The sequence below is a fragment of the Pezoporus occidentalis genome, unplaced genomic scaffold, assembly GCF_034315485.1.
Source record: "Pezoporus occidentalis ecotype Australia unplaced genomic scaffold, CSIRO_AGI_Poc_V1 ctg32, whole genome shotgun sequence".
In the NCBI taxonomy this organism is placed as follows: Eukaryota; Metazoa; Chordata; class Aves; order Psittaciformes; family Psittacidae; genus Pezoporus; species Pezoporus occidentalis.
Window position 1 is genome coordinate 3,476,266 of NW_026915158.1, and position 16,006 is coordinate 3,492,271.

Here is a 16,006-nt window from a genome sequence, read left to right on the forward strand (position 1 = left end):
TGTATCTTACTTTATCTTGTATTTCCTCTTTATTACTTTATATTACATCTCTGTGTTCATAGATTGAATGATATAATGCCTAGCTAGAAAGTATGCTTTCTGTTCAAACAGGTATAATAATTTCAGGCCAACTTTACTCTTTTTTATTGGGGAAAAAGTTATTAAAAAGCCCCTAAGATGTGTTTGTTTTCTTTTTGATCAAAGACTTTGGTACACAGGTTTTTCTTTTTCATATTCAGTAGGAAATATAAAGGTACCCTGTCTGTTCTGTAAAGGCCCTGTGTTACACTGTTAAAGTCAATGGGAAATTTGCCTCTAACTTTGATGGGAATATGACCAGACCCTGTGTTTATAACAGAGAGCAGTATTTATCCTGGTGTAATGGAAAAGATGCGCAGGCATTTCAAATACCTGGCAGTCATTCCTGCTTGGTTTTGCTAACCAGCCAAAATGCATGTAGCAGTGCTCCCTCAAGGCCAATAAGAAAATCAGCACTGATGCTGGAGAACACAGAATTTCTGAAGAAAACATATTTTCAGGTGTCTTTTTTTCTTAACACATCTTTTCTTTGCAGAGGTACTGCTCTGGTCATGACCATTTTTAAAAGAAGATGCATGTGCTCTGAGCAAATGTTCTTTAATCCAGCCTGAGGCAAATAAAACATCTAAAGAAAAATCCCTTTTGTTTGAGAATCTTCTCTGATCAGTTGTGTAGTGCACAGCAGAGGCAACATGGGGTTTAGGGTGTCTTGCTTTTACCATCCTGCAGTAGCGACTGTGTGTGTTTCCTTAGATGTCTCTGATGGTTTGATCATCTACATCATCAAGACAGTGGAGGACAAGCCTTAGAGTCAGTGGAGATGAGCTTATACTGAATTCTTTGGGACAGACCATAAACAATGATGGAAGATTTGCTTCCTGGAGGTTTCCCTTCATAGGAAATGGAGTCTCTGAAAATCAGGGCTCCTTCATGCTTCAAATTAGCAAGCTCTGCCTATACCTACTTCTTTGAAAGCACAGTGCAAAACTTGCTCTTTTGATCAAAATATTTTCCTCTATTCAGGATCAAGGTCTTTTTATGTTAAACCCCTAGTCGGATATCATAATAGCAGTCAGAACCAAGCAAGCGTATGTACAGACCTGGTGGTACCTAGCAGTGACAAAAAAGAACCCTGCAAATACCCAATGTACAGCTCTAGGGATCCAAAAATACCTGTAGCTCATAAACTGATTCTTAGTTTTCTATAGTATCTTCAGAAAAAATGTGAGAGGTTTTAAACACAGTTGTAGTATTTGGAGGAAAAGTTATCCATGCTGGCATGTAGTGAAAGGAGGCAGGTGCTGAACATTTAGCAGATGAATGAACTGCAATTTTGCTGTATATTTCAACAGCAACTGAATTTGCAGCTTCAAAATTAAGCTCATGTGACTATTGCAGAGGGTCATCAACTTCAAAGGCAAAGCCTTTACCAAAAGATATAGTGCCCTGCTAAAAGTATGCATTACTAGTTTGGAAGCCTTGGCATGTTTTGGAAGCCTTGGCATGTTTCCTCTTCCAGAAATGGGTTCCTGCACTGAAAGAGATAGTAACAAATGTAACAACGGCTAGTCAAATTTATGGGTTTTCCTGCTGAATACATCTTTTATGGAGTTAAGCATACTTTTTATTTCTGTAAGAAGACGAGATGTTAGAAGACATTCTGTCAATGTTTCAGCAAGGAACAGAAAAATCTGCAATGAGTCCTAATAGAAAATTGAATAAGATAGAAATATGGATTAGGATTGAGAAAGAATTTCAAGAAGTTCAAGATTCCAGCTGTTTTCCCAAGAAGAATTGAAGGAAATAAGCATTTGCTTATCTTTGGGTGGATGATGAAACTCACTTCTGTTCAGCAAAGCAGCTAAGCTTGTGTTGGAGTCCTGTTGAAGTTAAGAATTTATGAAGTGTCATTACTGGATTTGAATAAAAACCATGAAGCAACATATAACATTACCCCCAGCCAAATGTATTATTTCATATAAAGTAATTAACAAGTTACATCTCCCAAAACATATGTGTACTTCTGTTTGGAAGAAGCTTTTTTTTTTTGTTGCTCAGCATCACAAGCTGGAAAACTGAAATCAGCTGTAAAAACATGATCTCTAGTCGTTACTCTGCTTTCTGCAGAGAGCAGATAGGTCCTAGAGGTGGCCTGAGTTTCCCTTTGGTTTCTCCTTCGAGTGCATGTGCTTGTGCATGTGATCACACCCTCTCCTCATACTCATTGCCATACATTATTTGAATTCCCACCAGCTGAAGTTTTACCTTTTCATGCTTGTGAAGTGTTGCTGTGACCATTTGCACTCTAGAGAGGCTTTTAGGATGTGTACTGGGGCTCATGAAGCACTTGGGTGGCCTGGCAGTGCCCTGGCCTCTGCTTGCCTCTCTCACAGTCAGTTGCTGTGACCTCAGGTGTATAGTTTAGCTCTGACAGTGTCCGTGTCCCATGAGCAAGCTGTTAGCAGCAATATTCAGCCTTTCCCTCCCAGATAAATTTGTTGGTGCTCCCAAGACACTCCAGTAGTGGTACTGAGGCTGGAGCCCCAGCAAAGGTGTGGGTGTGGGTTTTGGCCAGGGCAGCAAGGTGCTCTGCTGGGCAGCCCAGTGTCTGCCTGGGACTGCTCTGTAAGGTGATTTGGACTTGGCCACCCTGCCTTCGGAGAGTTTAATGGTGGGGATGTGAGAAAGTCCCTGGGCTGTTCTATCTGGGAGTTGAGGCAGAGTCCAGCAGGGCAGAGCTGGAGGGTTTTCCTTGTCCTAGGAACAGTGCATATGTGGCCAGAGGCCATTTGCATTCTGGAAAATAATCCATGTGTAAGCTAGATAAACACTTCTATTTTATGTTTTTATAGTTTAGGAGCAAAATACTTCCATTTACTACAAAATGAAACTCGGTATTGGGAATTGTCCAGTATTTTTGCTCCTTGCTTGTTGCTGGAAGAGGGACAGTTTTGGTCAGCAGACACTCGAGAAACTGCATTGCTTGGGGCTGCTGCTGTGTCTGTGCCATGCAGCAATACCATGTCCCACACAGGTCCCTTGGGAGCAGAGGCCTTGTGTTGTCCCCATCAAGGTGCCACCCAGCAGCCCATGGGCCACCAGTGACCAGTGAGTGCAATAGAAAAAGAAAGGGAACTTGGAAACTTGCTGTGCACAAATACCTTTATAATGGCTTAGTCCCAGTAATTGATATTGCAAAACTTCTGAGAGGTCCCAGAGCACAGGTTAGGCACAAGTATTTGCTTCTGTGTGAGCCTCTTTGCCTTGTTGGTAATGACCTGTGCCAGAGGGTTAGTATTTTACTGGTGGTTAAAGCTTGGTTGTTGAAATTCATTTAATTTCCTTGTGAAGAAAGCAAAAATCATGAGCACACAGTAGGTTGCACGAGAAACCTTCCTCCACCGGGGAAGGAACTGTGTGCGGCACCGTGCGTACAATGACGTTTCTCTTTATTATTTTCCACAGTTCAATACAATTATTTTTGAAGGAATGATTACTGAGGGGCAAATGTGAGCTGGAACAGATTAGGAATGCATACAAACACACTAGAAGAATCACTCAATTACTTAGAGGAATGGAAATAACCACACCAACCAAACTCCTATAATCCACAGTGGGGTAAAAATACTCATACAGCTCTACTTTCCCAGTTAATAAGATGACAATGACATTACAAGACAGCCTTGTCACAGATAAACTGAAAAGTAAATGACAATCCATACTGATAAATTAATGTTCTTGACACGAGATGATTTCGATACAATCCTAGGAAAACGCAGGTAGGAAGCTGAAGCACAGAAGGTTGAATGATGTAGTCAAGGTCATTGAGGAAATGTTGTCAAAACTGGTAGTCAAATTTAGGAAGACAATTCCTTCCTAATAACTTTAAGCTACTAAGCCATCTCCTCACAGCTAAGAAGCTGTGGGTTTCCTCGCAGCAAATTACAGTGGATTTGAAGATTTTTGTTTTGAAAAACCATGCCAAGACCAGCTGGCTTGAGGCAATTCCTCAAGTTTAATTATCAGGTTATTTAACCCTTTCTAACACCGCTTTTCTGAAGCTCAGTTCAGTTTGTAGCAAAAAATGCCTTTCCAAATAGAAAATATCAGTGTGTTACTTAGAAAATGAGGACACAAGGTGTTGATGTTTCTGAAATAGAACATTTCACTCAAACAATGTTGAGGAGTGTTTTGACATTTTTTACATTTCTTCATTTTTTTTTTTTTGGCTAGAACAGTTTGTAAGAGTTGATTTGACTTGGCAAATATTCTCACTCCTTAGAAAACCAGGTTTTGCCAAATTTACTGTTCAGTGCGACTATCTCCCCCCAGATCTATGGCTCAGCATTACTTAGTGTGATTAACATGAGTTAACCACAAGTCAGCACAAACTAACCCTTGTGCTTTCATTAAATATGTCATTCTTAAAGCCTTAGATCCTTGGGGCAGGTGCCTGTGCAAGAGACTGTTTTCATTAACAAAAGCAAAAAGAATTTCTAAGTCTTAGGGATGTAGGAACAATTTAAGAATGTGATGCAAGTACATTTGAATCAATAGGCTCTAAAAATGGAAAGTCAAACACCCCATGCTGTGACTATTTGAAGGTCTTACCATTTTCAGCTAGAAAATTAGTTTCTGGGTGCCGTGAACAGGTTTTGTGAAGCTGGAGTTTGCCATTACACAATTGAATGGCTGAGCTGGACTTAACTAAGGCATGAATTTGCCAAAAAAAAAAAAAAAAGAAAAGAAAAAAAGAGAGGCAATGCAACACTCACCAAAGGAAATGGACATTTTCACTGTTTCAGCGGACTCTGGATCAGGACCAGGGAAATGAAGGTTAAATCATGCATAAGGGAGGTCCTAATAAGTTTCCCAGTAAGAGGCCTTTAACTAGTTCCACAGGAGTATGAAGGTCCCTTTTTATTGTGTCTTTGTACCAGCAAGTATCACCCCAAAACCTCATCACACCCTACGTGTTTAGTCCTGCAGGCATTTGCCATCAGATGCATGAGATGTGAGAGAGAGTATACCTGATGCATGAACTTATTACTGACAGCTGCCCATATTAGTGTGTCCTGTATGGTCTCTGTTGTGTCTTCTAGAAATAATTTAATGGTGATTTTCAAACTCACATTGCATACTACACCTTTCCAAGAGAGGCTGGAAATGCAGACACTAATACATGCACATGTGCACACTCCCCTGTATTCTTATATACATATGTCAGCATTGCTGTTATTATTTTATGGTGGTTTCTTATATGCTCCCTCAGGTACACTAGCCTATTAATTTGATTTCTGTAGTCCTAAGTTCTTAATTTTATGATCTTTGGCCTTTATTCAAAAAGGTACTTAAGGAAAATTTTAAGTAAAGTTTCTGCAGAAATACAGTGAATGAGTGTAATTTTTAGGTGAAAGGGAAAAGGGTATAAAAAAAACCTCTTACAATTTTGTGTCCCTGTGCCTTATAAAAAACTCAATTGTGTATACAAATAACCCTATATTTTTAGGGACACTGTGGCAGTGTAGGCTAGGGTTGCCTGGATGCTGCAGTGTAAGGACTTGGGAAAAAAAAATGGTTATACTCAAGCTTGCATTTGACAATGTCTATGTGGCTTTTAAACTGTGGCTTGTCAATTACATTGGATTTGTCAGTGTCTGGGTTTGGGAGTAAGTAATGTGTGTAATGCAATATTAATGTAAAGAGTTGTTCTTTATTATCTATTTGTACCTTTTTTTCTCTCATTAAATTTTACCATCTCATCAAGGAGGAGAAATGTCTGAGTATTGATCTAAGGTAAGGATCGCTCACTGTAAATTACTAATGTCAAATATTCAAGGTAAACAATCCAGACAAGCCACCTCCTGTTTGTCTAAGCTATTTGCAGCAACTTACGAAGAACGAAGACTTCAGTAGGAATAGAAATTGGTTTATATTCCAGGAAATATGATTAGTGTATCAGATGCTTTATTTATAATGAAAATCATGGAATCATAGGATATCTCAAGTTGGAAGGCACCCATAAGGATGATCGAGTTCAACTCCCTGCTCCTCTCAGAACTACCTAAAACTAGATCGTATGTTCTATTCTGAAGGAGATGTGATTTTTGTGACTATTGAAAGATGTGTGGCTGTGGAAGTGTTGCTTGACTAGAAGGGCCTGGCTTAAATCTCCATGCCTCAGAAAAAACAGATGAAGCTGTGAGCTCTGAAGTAAGAACAAATTCCTGTGAAGACCCTGAACAGCAAACTCAGCCTTAGGAAAGCTCACATCCTTCATGGGCAGGATCAATCTCCAGTTAGTAACAAACTGCTAAGATCCATCTTTTATATAAACTGAGCTAAAGCCTGGAAATTTAGTAGAACAAAGTGACTGCACAAGCCCAGCAATCATGTCTCAGGTCCTATGGCAGGCGTGCAGTCTCTGGAGAGACAGCTGGAGTACAGATACCCTGGGACACCTCAAGTAGCACCATATATTAACGGGTGGACAATGAACATCAGAACTTATGCTTCTGTGAATGCCAAGAACTGAAACCACTGTGATATGTGTCTGCATCTCTGTGGCTCTCCTGTGACTAAGAGTTCAGGATTTTCAGTGATGTGAACACCAGAGGGTTTAGCATGAAATATAGAAGCAGCATTTGGAGGAGCGTCTGGAGTGTCTGGAGTGTCTGGAGTGCTGAATCCCCATCCTGCAGGTGGGGAATGCCCACAGCAGCCACCTGCATTATCATGTGTCAATATTTTGAAGTTCCCCCTGCCACGGTGCCTGGACAATCACTGAATGAGTGGAGAGTGCTTCACCACTACTGAAACATCTACTACTTGGTTGCTGGAGCACTCTTCTGGAGACAAGAGATGATTCAGGAGGTTAGGGCAGAATTTGAATGGTTTCTTCATCCTGGAATGGTATCCCAGCTCCAGTAGTGGTGCCAAATTGCTCCTCTTGTACCACAGCAGGCAAGACTGATGCCTATTGCAGCTTGGAAAGGAATAACAGAGGTGGTGAGAGAGCAGAGTGTGAGGGTTATGAATCCTCATCTGAGGCCTTAGTGGCCTTAGCCTGAAAAGTCGGTGTTTTTTTATTAAACACCCTCCTTTCCAGCTTTTTCTGTCAGTTAGTTTAGATAACACTGTGTGCCAGATGGCTGCTGAGAATCCCATTTGAAGCATCCAGCTCTTTTTCACACATTTGATGGTAAAGTTAGGTATGAGCTGCAGATTTTATCTCACAAATCAAACGTCTGTGCATGAATGTACGAGCAGGTGTATTGAGTCAGGTTGTGCATCCACATAGCCCCATAGCCAGGTTCAAAACAAACAGAATGAAGTTGCTCTTCATGCAGTGGTTAACAGACTTAGTGAGAACCAAAATTTTACGTGAGTTTCAGGGGAGACTAAGTACTCAGAAGAGAAATCTGTTGTGGTTATCAGACTGACAAACCACATCCAGCTGAATTTCCTGGAATTGAAAACAGTTGGAGGTTGGAAGAGCTTGCAGGGAAGTATCCCATGTACTTGGCCCACTCTTACTCTCCTTTAAAGATCTGCTTATGGCCACTGCTGAAGAAAGAAAGCTCTGATGAGCCCAAGGTGGGTCCTTGGGCAGGAGTGTGAGAGGAACATCCATACTGGGGGGATTTGCTCTCCCAGTCTCCAGTAGCACCCAGCTCAGATGATTCTTCACCTGGGGCATCGGAGTGACATGTGCTACTGGAAAGATGGCAGCTCTGTGTGGATGTAGCCTTATGATCTAAATGCAGTCAATTCAAGTGCAGGTTCAGATTAAAAGGGCAGAAAAAGTCAAGCTACAAGCAACAGTTTGGTGTGTGTAATTCTCAAGGTGAACTGGTCTTTGTTTCTGTATTTCTTGAAAGTAATGGAACTTGAGAAGGCTTGATCACATCTCATTTTGAGACTCCTAGCACGAATGATGTGTTTACGTAAACTAAGGAAGTAAATTTTAAATATGAATGACTAGTTTTAATGCTGCCTGCGGTTGTGCTTCACCTCTGCCATTACTAATTTTCTCATAACTAAGACATTTCTGCTCAAGATCGTTCATTCTTGTAACAGAGATTGTCTGAATGAGGGCAAATCTTGATATACTAGCGCGCAGCTGCAGTCACATTAGTTTTGTACCAGCGTCAGCCAGCTGGGCGCTATTTAGCCTCCCTTGGCTGGCTGTAGGCCATCACTGCTACCTAGTCAAGAGGAATTCCCACACTGGTGAGCGTCAGCAGGAGTTAGGCTGAAGGAATCTGCACTGGACACAGAATTGCATTGCTGCTTCTCCTATTTCATGTTTTAAACTATGTCACTTTACTTTCAGTTGTCAATTTTAATAACCTTTGTAAATGAGGCAAATTATAAAGTAAATTGGCACAATTAAAAGACAAAGAGATTTATAGGCAAGGCATTAAATCAGATTCAGGAATGTAAATTGAAGCTGAGCTCTATCATGGGCTTTCAGCATAATTTGAGGCTTTTGTTTCACATTTGTAAAACTGGAATGCGTTTGTCCCATCATTTTGATTGTAAATTCTTTGAGATTTTATCCAGCACCAGGCACATTTCCAGTTCTCTTCTGAAGCTCTTTGCAGCAGTGCAAATAAATAAATCTGATTCTTCAGGAATGCCCCAAACCTCTTGAAATAGACTTGTCTTTTCTCTTTTTTTTTTCTCAGAAACTAGAAAGAGCTCTTCAATTAAATTCCTGCACTGCAGCAGAAACCTCTTACTCTAAAATCTTCCAGACCCCTTGCTTCCATGGCACTTTTTCCCTGCCCTTCTCAGTCAGTACTGAAAACAGGTGCTGTGTTCTCAAGTCATTTGTTCATTGGCCTTGTTTTCTGGGGATGGCCTTGGGGACCACGATTTGGAAGGGACATCATGTCTTCTCAGCATGGGAGATTTTCAGAGTGGCTTTCAAAATACCATAAAATCTCTATGGATTTTCTGTTTTTCTTGCTTTTACTTCTTTATTAGAACAAAGCTTGAATAACAGAAACCTGTCTGTGACTACACTGGTAGGGCAGAGGAACTGATACCCATAATATGAAGAGATGGGGCAAAGTTTTTTGTTTCCTGTGGCAGGAGAATTAAAGGTTTTAGTTCTGATTTTGTTTTTTTTCCTCAATAAGTTCTGGTGGACTAAAGCACATTTTGGTTTTTTATAAGTATGTCAGAAATGGCTGCTTAGCCAGGCTGGAATTTCTCTCAGTCCAGCAGACGGTGAGGATGTTTTGAAGAAATGCAGCATGCATGTGTAGCCTGGAAGCTGCTTTTCATTAGTTTCCACCTCCAGAGGTCTTTGGTCTGCTAGAAGCCTATGGCTGCAAAGCATTAGGTACCAGTCATGATTTCCACCTTCACTAATCACAATTTGAGAACCTCTATATCCATGAGAGACTGTATCTCTCTCACCAAGACAAAACCGATGTCAGGGTTTTCTTCCCTAGTTGCTAAAGTCCCAGGCCTACACCAGCCAAAGGCTGGAATTTTTGGCCAGGAGAGCAGCTGTGGGGCTTACTGCAGGTGTAAACATGGAAAATCAACTTCTGGTTAGCTGTGTGAAGATTATTTGAGTTGTGGATTAACCACTTCCCTCTGCCACCTCATTTTCATTATGTTTACTGCCTGATTTTTCATATGAACTTTTTTGAAGTTAAATATATATACTCCGTTCTTACGACCTAATTTACATGTGGTTTGTATTACACATGTTCTTGCTTTATCTGATTATTCTGTCTCCTGCCTCCCCTGTTGCCCTGGCTAATTGAGAGTTCATTATACAAAACATAATGAAAAAGTGCAATGTGTAATCTATATAAGATTATAAGAGTGCACAAAATGAACATTAGGTTTGTCCGTAGAAATACAATGCTTGTGCTGTTACAGCAGTTAACACTGAAGTTGTCTAGTAATCTGTCTTAAACAATAAGCTTATAGCAGAGGGGTATGTGTTGCAGAGGTGCCATCTTCACCAGTTAAAGCAAGTGGCTGGCTCAAGCCAGTCCTTTGCTCTGTCAGGAGCCAGGCAGAATGCAGTACATGGAAGAGACGTACATATGCACAAGTGTGTGCTTATGTTGAAGGGCTTTTGGTTTTTGAATATTACATCTGTGCACCTTTCTGGAGCACCACAGGCTTTCCTAGCATGGGTCCCCAAAAGCAGTAGAGTAATTGTCATCTGTATACGTGAAACCTGTGCTTATTCAGGGAGTATTTTTGCTGAGATTGCCTTACCATCTATGAAGTGGAGACAATCCATCCAATTATCCCATTGTGGAGGTGTTTAGGATCTTTGATTAGGTACTCTACTCAAAGCACAGAAAGGTGTTGGGCTGCCTGTACTCCAGGGCTGCAGTCCCTCCCCCCTGCTCCTTATGTCCTTGCATTCAATGACCTGTCTCTGTCTGTCTGTTGTCTCCTGAATGGCATCTAAGGAAGTTCTGGCTCTTCTGTGCAGTGCCTAGCACAGGAATTTCTTTCTCAAGACTGCTGCTCTTGTGGAATGAGTACTGGTAGCTTTAAGTGTATGATGGTACAGGTTTAGAAACAACAGGATAATTGCCTCTCTTGGCCTTCACTTTTCTCCTCTGTGAACCTGAGCTACAGCTGCAGTTAGATGAAAGAATTGTCATCCCTCAGTGTTTGAGTTTTTGGTCATGCCTTTCTGCCTAAAAGATGAAATTTTTTTGTTAAGTGGGAGTGCTCTCAAACTTCAGAACATGCTAATTCTGAATATTTTGGTCTCTTGTTTGTAATTCCCTGTGTTTCAGATCTCAATTAACTGTCTTGCAGAGCCTGCATTGTTAATTCACACCAAGATATTGCTCCTCTTATTTCTTCACTGATTAGCTAATGTAGCTTAATTTCAGTGAGGGGTATGCATATTAAATGGCCTGCTGCAATCAAAATGCTTTTTAGTTTTGAAGTTTCTTTAATGATGTTACAAATGTGTTCTTTGTGATAACATGTATTTATACTACTGAGAGTCCTTTCCTGTAGATCATTTCATTTGTGCAAATTACAAAAATATAAGTATAAATAAATCATGGAACACTGTCTTTCCTCATGAGTTGTGAAAGCCAGAAAATTTACTTGTTACAGCCATAAAAAGAGAATTCACTGGAGAACTGGATGGCTTGGGAGATGGATAATGGAGTAAGCAAGATTTCACAACCAGGACATCTGCACAAGTCCAAAGATCTAGTCCAAAAGTCTAGTCCAGCAAATATTAGTATCCCTCACACAGCAATCCACCAAAGGAACAAAATATCAGGATGTGCGAAGAATGGAATATGAAATATTTTTTTTGAAAACAGTGTAACCATATGCCTTAAAAAACCCACAAGCAACTAACAACAGCAGCATTTCTGAAAGACTGCCTTTTTGGTGCAGGCTAGAAATAACTTTTTCATGTCTGCTTTTTCTTACACAGACACTCTATATGTGAGTTATGGTTACACTGGGACAGTGCTGCAGGCAGAATGTGAGTGTGAGAGCTATGACCCATTTCTGGTCAAAAGGGCTGGTTAAATCTGGTATTGCAAGCAGAGTAACAGCTGCTTCTTGGGTGCAAATCTGGATGTACAAACACCTGTTTCCTTGCGCAGATAGAGCCATATCCACGTGAGGAGGATGCAGGGGGTCTCTGTCACAAGGCAAGGTAACAGCCACAGGATTGTGCATCCTCCCATCCCCCAACTCTTGGCTGTCTGTCTCTGGACAGTAGAATGAGCTAAAGAGCTCATACCACAGTATCGGTGCTCACAATCCTCACTTTCAGTCAGCATCTGGCCCCACAGGTCTTATCCGTTTTTCCCTTGTGCACCATCCTTCAGTGTTTGCTCATGTTAAGTCTGCTGTTTCTTTGCTGTTTTCCATCTCCTTCTCCTTGGTCTTCTTTTCTGTCTCTCTCATATCTGTACCATCCTTCAGAAGAAAAAGAGAGAGCAGAATACTCCAGCCTATAGGCTTTCGTCGGTGACATAAGAAAATTGAAGCTACTGTTTCTTCCACCTAATTTAAATGAATTAATTAGTTCCTTACAGTGATCTTAAATACAATCTGGACCTTTCTTTTTTTTTTTTTTTTTTTTTGGGTGAGGGGAGGTGTGGGTGGGAATTTTGTGCTTTGATGTTTGAATCTGGTGTTTCTCTGAGAGGACTGGTCAGTACTTTAGCCTGATAAACTGTTGTGCCACTGCACTCTTTCTGATTGGCTCTTTCAATAGTGTCTTGACTCTTAACAAGCCTTTAATCAAATATTTTACGGGGAGTTTTATGTTAGAATGGGGTGAACACTTAAGAGTTGTGGCTCTTAAACAGGCCTGTGGGTTCTTATGCTTAAACCACTTCTCATATTCATCTAGTGATGAATTTATCATTTTCCTTCCATTAACTTCTGTTCTCTGACCATCTGGAAGTTCCTTTGACTTTATTGCTAAATCTATTTCCAAGTTAATATTTGGCTTTATGATTCTTATGTCAGTGGCATCCCAGTAAAATGCATTCATATAAAAAAAGAGTAAAATATCACCAGCTAGTCCCTAATGTGTTGTGTTAGGGACTTGCATGTTTTCCTTTCATCATGATAGAGGCTCTGGCTTTTCTCTAACTTTCAGCTCATGGTGTTTACCTTCCACTATTTAGGAAGCAGGATAAGTTTAAGTCAGTTATGCATCTTCTGAGATAGTTTTTAAGGGGCCTTTTATTTCCGAAGTATGCAGAAGGATCAAGTCCACAGTGTGTGTCTGTGTCTTCCATTATTATGGTGATATCCCTTGAGAGTGTCCTTGATCATTTGGCTGTTTTAGAACATCTGTGTCTGGTCAAGAGAGAATTTCTTGGTAGTATCTGCAGTCTGTGGACTGGTCTCCAGGATTTTGGGATGCAAGTTAGCTAGTTACCACTAGATGACAGTAGAATCTACTGATATGCTACCTAAATCAGCATTTCAATACATTATAATCTCGAACTTGTTCTTTGCGCTAGCGGTTTGTTAGACTTATTTCGCTGGGCTCCAGTCAGAGGCCACTGGACTTCTGATTTACTTTTTTCCACCCTAAATCCTATTACTGGAAGGGCAAAAATATTCTCCAGAAGTCCTGGGCCAGTGCCAGAAGGAAAAACTTGCAAAAAATACTGATTCTCAACTACTTAGCTGTAACTCATCTCCACATCTCACCCTGAACTCCTGTTAATGCTGCCTGGCATCTCTAGTAGTTGTTTGCACTCTGTGTTGTCCTTCTGCTTGATGGGGCTTTTCTCAGGTAACAGTGTGCAGGAAAGGAAGAAGTAGTGACTCAGGTCTCTTTACTAACTGCATTATGGATAAGCATCACACCAGGGAAACACTGGAAAAATGGTGTAAGAAAAGACTGAAAGTATCCTACTGTTTTTAACCTAACCTGAGTCATGGGTATGTTCTCTCTTGTCTGTACTTCATGATTTATTTCTGAAAGAGTGAAAGAAAAAGTGTTTAGTGTGAACTTTGGGCTTCTAAGATAAACAGAAGCAATGAAGTTCCTTGTATTCATCTCTCTCCTTCCTCTGTCCTGTGATCTGCAAAAATACTAAATAATTGGAATATAAAAAGGCAGGTAATTACAGAAGACTTTTTGCACCCTTCTAATATTTCTGATTACCTTTTTCAGTTGCAGCTTTGCAATTGCATTGCTTTATCCAAAGCATATTGAGAAGAGACTTAATGCAATGAATAGAAGGGTGCTGGCATGGCAGAAGCAGCCTTGCTGTTATGGCTCTGCTTGGAACGGTCACCTGTGGGTTAGTTTACTTTCTGTTACACAGCTTTTGTAGAAAACATTATTTCAAAAGCCAGAGCTTTAAGGACTCAATTATTGCACCTTTATGTGTAGCTGACATTTGTTTCTAGGCTGCTCAGTGCTGTGAAAAATTGAAGCTCTCTCTTACAAGTGTCACCCATGACAAATTTTCGCTGTATTATAAAAAGCAAAAAGAATATAAACCCCCAAATACTACAAAATGAACCAAGATTTTTATTTTTTTTTTTTTTTCCCCACTTTATAATTTCAGGTTTGTACAGGAATTGTGGGATGAAAAGTGGTGAATAGCTGAGAAGTGTCAAGTGAAAATCCTCTGAGGGGGATGAGAGCTAGCAGTACAATAAACCATGCTAGGCAGCCTCCAGGAAGAGTTTCCATTTCCTGACATGCTCTTTTGGAAAAGTCTACCTTTGCCTTTTGAAGGTCACCTTTAAAATTTGCCAGATCATATGATATTGACAAAGGCAGCCTCCTGTAAGACAATTTTCTGATCAGAGTCCTAGCATAGCAATGACACTGAACACTGTCACCAGTGTTCACTGCTAAGTAAGGTTTTGTGAGTCTGGAGTGGTTTTAGCCTGACAGTCACATGAATTTCTTTTTTCCTTGTGCTATTGTCCTGGCAGAAGTCTCAGCTCTGAAATTATCCATGCTACAAATGTATGTAATTAGAACTATGGGAAATAATCAATATATGGCCATAAAGCTGAATGGAAATGGAAAAATGAATACACTGGGCAAGACTAAACTGTGGTGAGAGTGAACCCGCTGACTCTCTGCTAGTATAATCTGAGTTTGCTTTCTTCTGGGAACCTGTACTTGGCTGAACTGAGAGATCCTTCAAATAAATCACTTGAAATACAAGTGATCAGAACAAGCACACAGCAGTGCTTCAGACTGTGTGTCAGAATAGTGATTTTTTTTACCTCTTTTCAATGGGTAAATACCTTCCTGCTAATTCTGTCTTCAACAAGAAGCTGCTAATGCGGACAGCGACCACAGCCAGTGTTCTGCTGTTTGTCTGCATGTTGATTTTAAACCAGGTTCAGCAGGAGGGATTTGGAAAATGTCTTGTGGCATGTCTGTATGTTCAGATCGGGGGGAGGAAGTGCTCTGCACATTCTTATGCTTAAAATCAAGTTACTATTACTGAAATAACTTTGACCATGTATGAGAATAAGGGGAAGTGAAACGCAAGTCTGCATTTTAGAAGATTTCTTTCAGAATGGTAATAAAGAAAGGTCCATTTTTCTTCTCTTTGAGCAACTCCTGGGCTTTCTTGTTGTCTTCTGCTACAACAGTTCTGTGTGCAGTGGCGGCAAGTGGCTGAAACAAGAAAGAGATCATTTTTGCAGCATCATGTGCACTCAATCTGCCTCACCCTGTGTACTTGAACAATATTTAGAAGAACATTTTCTTTGCAAATATCTAACATAAAATTCTGGCTTAAACCATATAGTGACTATGCAAAAAGAAAAGCATTTTTGAGCCAAAAGGCCACACACAGCAGTGGTAGGAAGGGGTGGGCCTTGGTCTCTGAAGGTCTACTTGTCGCAATCCTGGGTGTGCTGGTCTTTTCTTCTGTGTGAGCTGCAGTAAATACTGTCTCTCAGACAGAAGAAGAAAGACATTGACTGCACTAGAAGAGGGATCTGAGCATGGCTTGTGCTTTCTGGAATGCCACAGTACCAAGGATTTTTTTAACTATTAAAAAGACTAGTATTCAGTAAGAGGTAGAAGGGACTTACGGCAAGAACTGAGACAAGAACTAGTAAATAGATTGACATGTTTCACAGTGTATCCCCTTGTGCATTCATGGGGAGGGCGGAAGCGCTACTATTATTTATTTTCATGAACAGTGATTTTCTTGATAGAATTCCTGTAGGTATTTCACATACCTGTCCACACAACTCACCCGCTATTCTTGCAGGAAAGTGTAACAAGCGTGGCAACATTTACAAGATGGGTGAGAACTGGATGGGAAGTTGGCCAGCTGAATCTTTTCCTGTGTGCATTCAAGTATGTTTGTGTGTATGCATGCCCCCCAGCCTATTGAAGCTACCTGCCTAGCTCTGGTCCATGTGAACATTTTCCTCAGCTTCGTCTTAAACCTACACAATAAAGTCTAAGGAGAAAAAGCAAACTCTCATT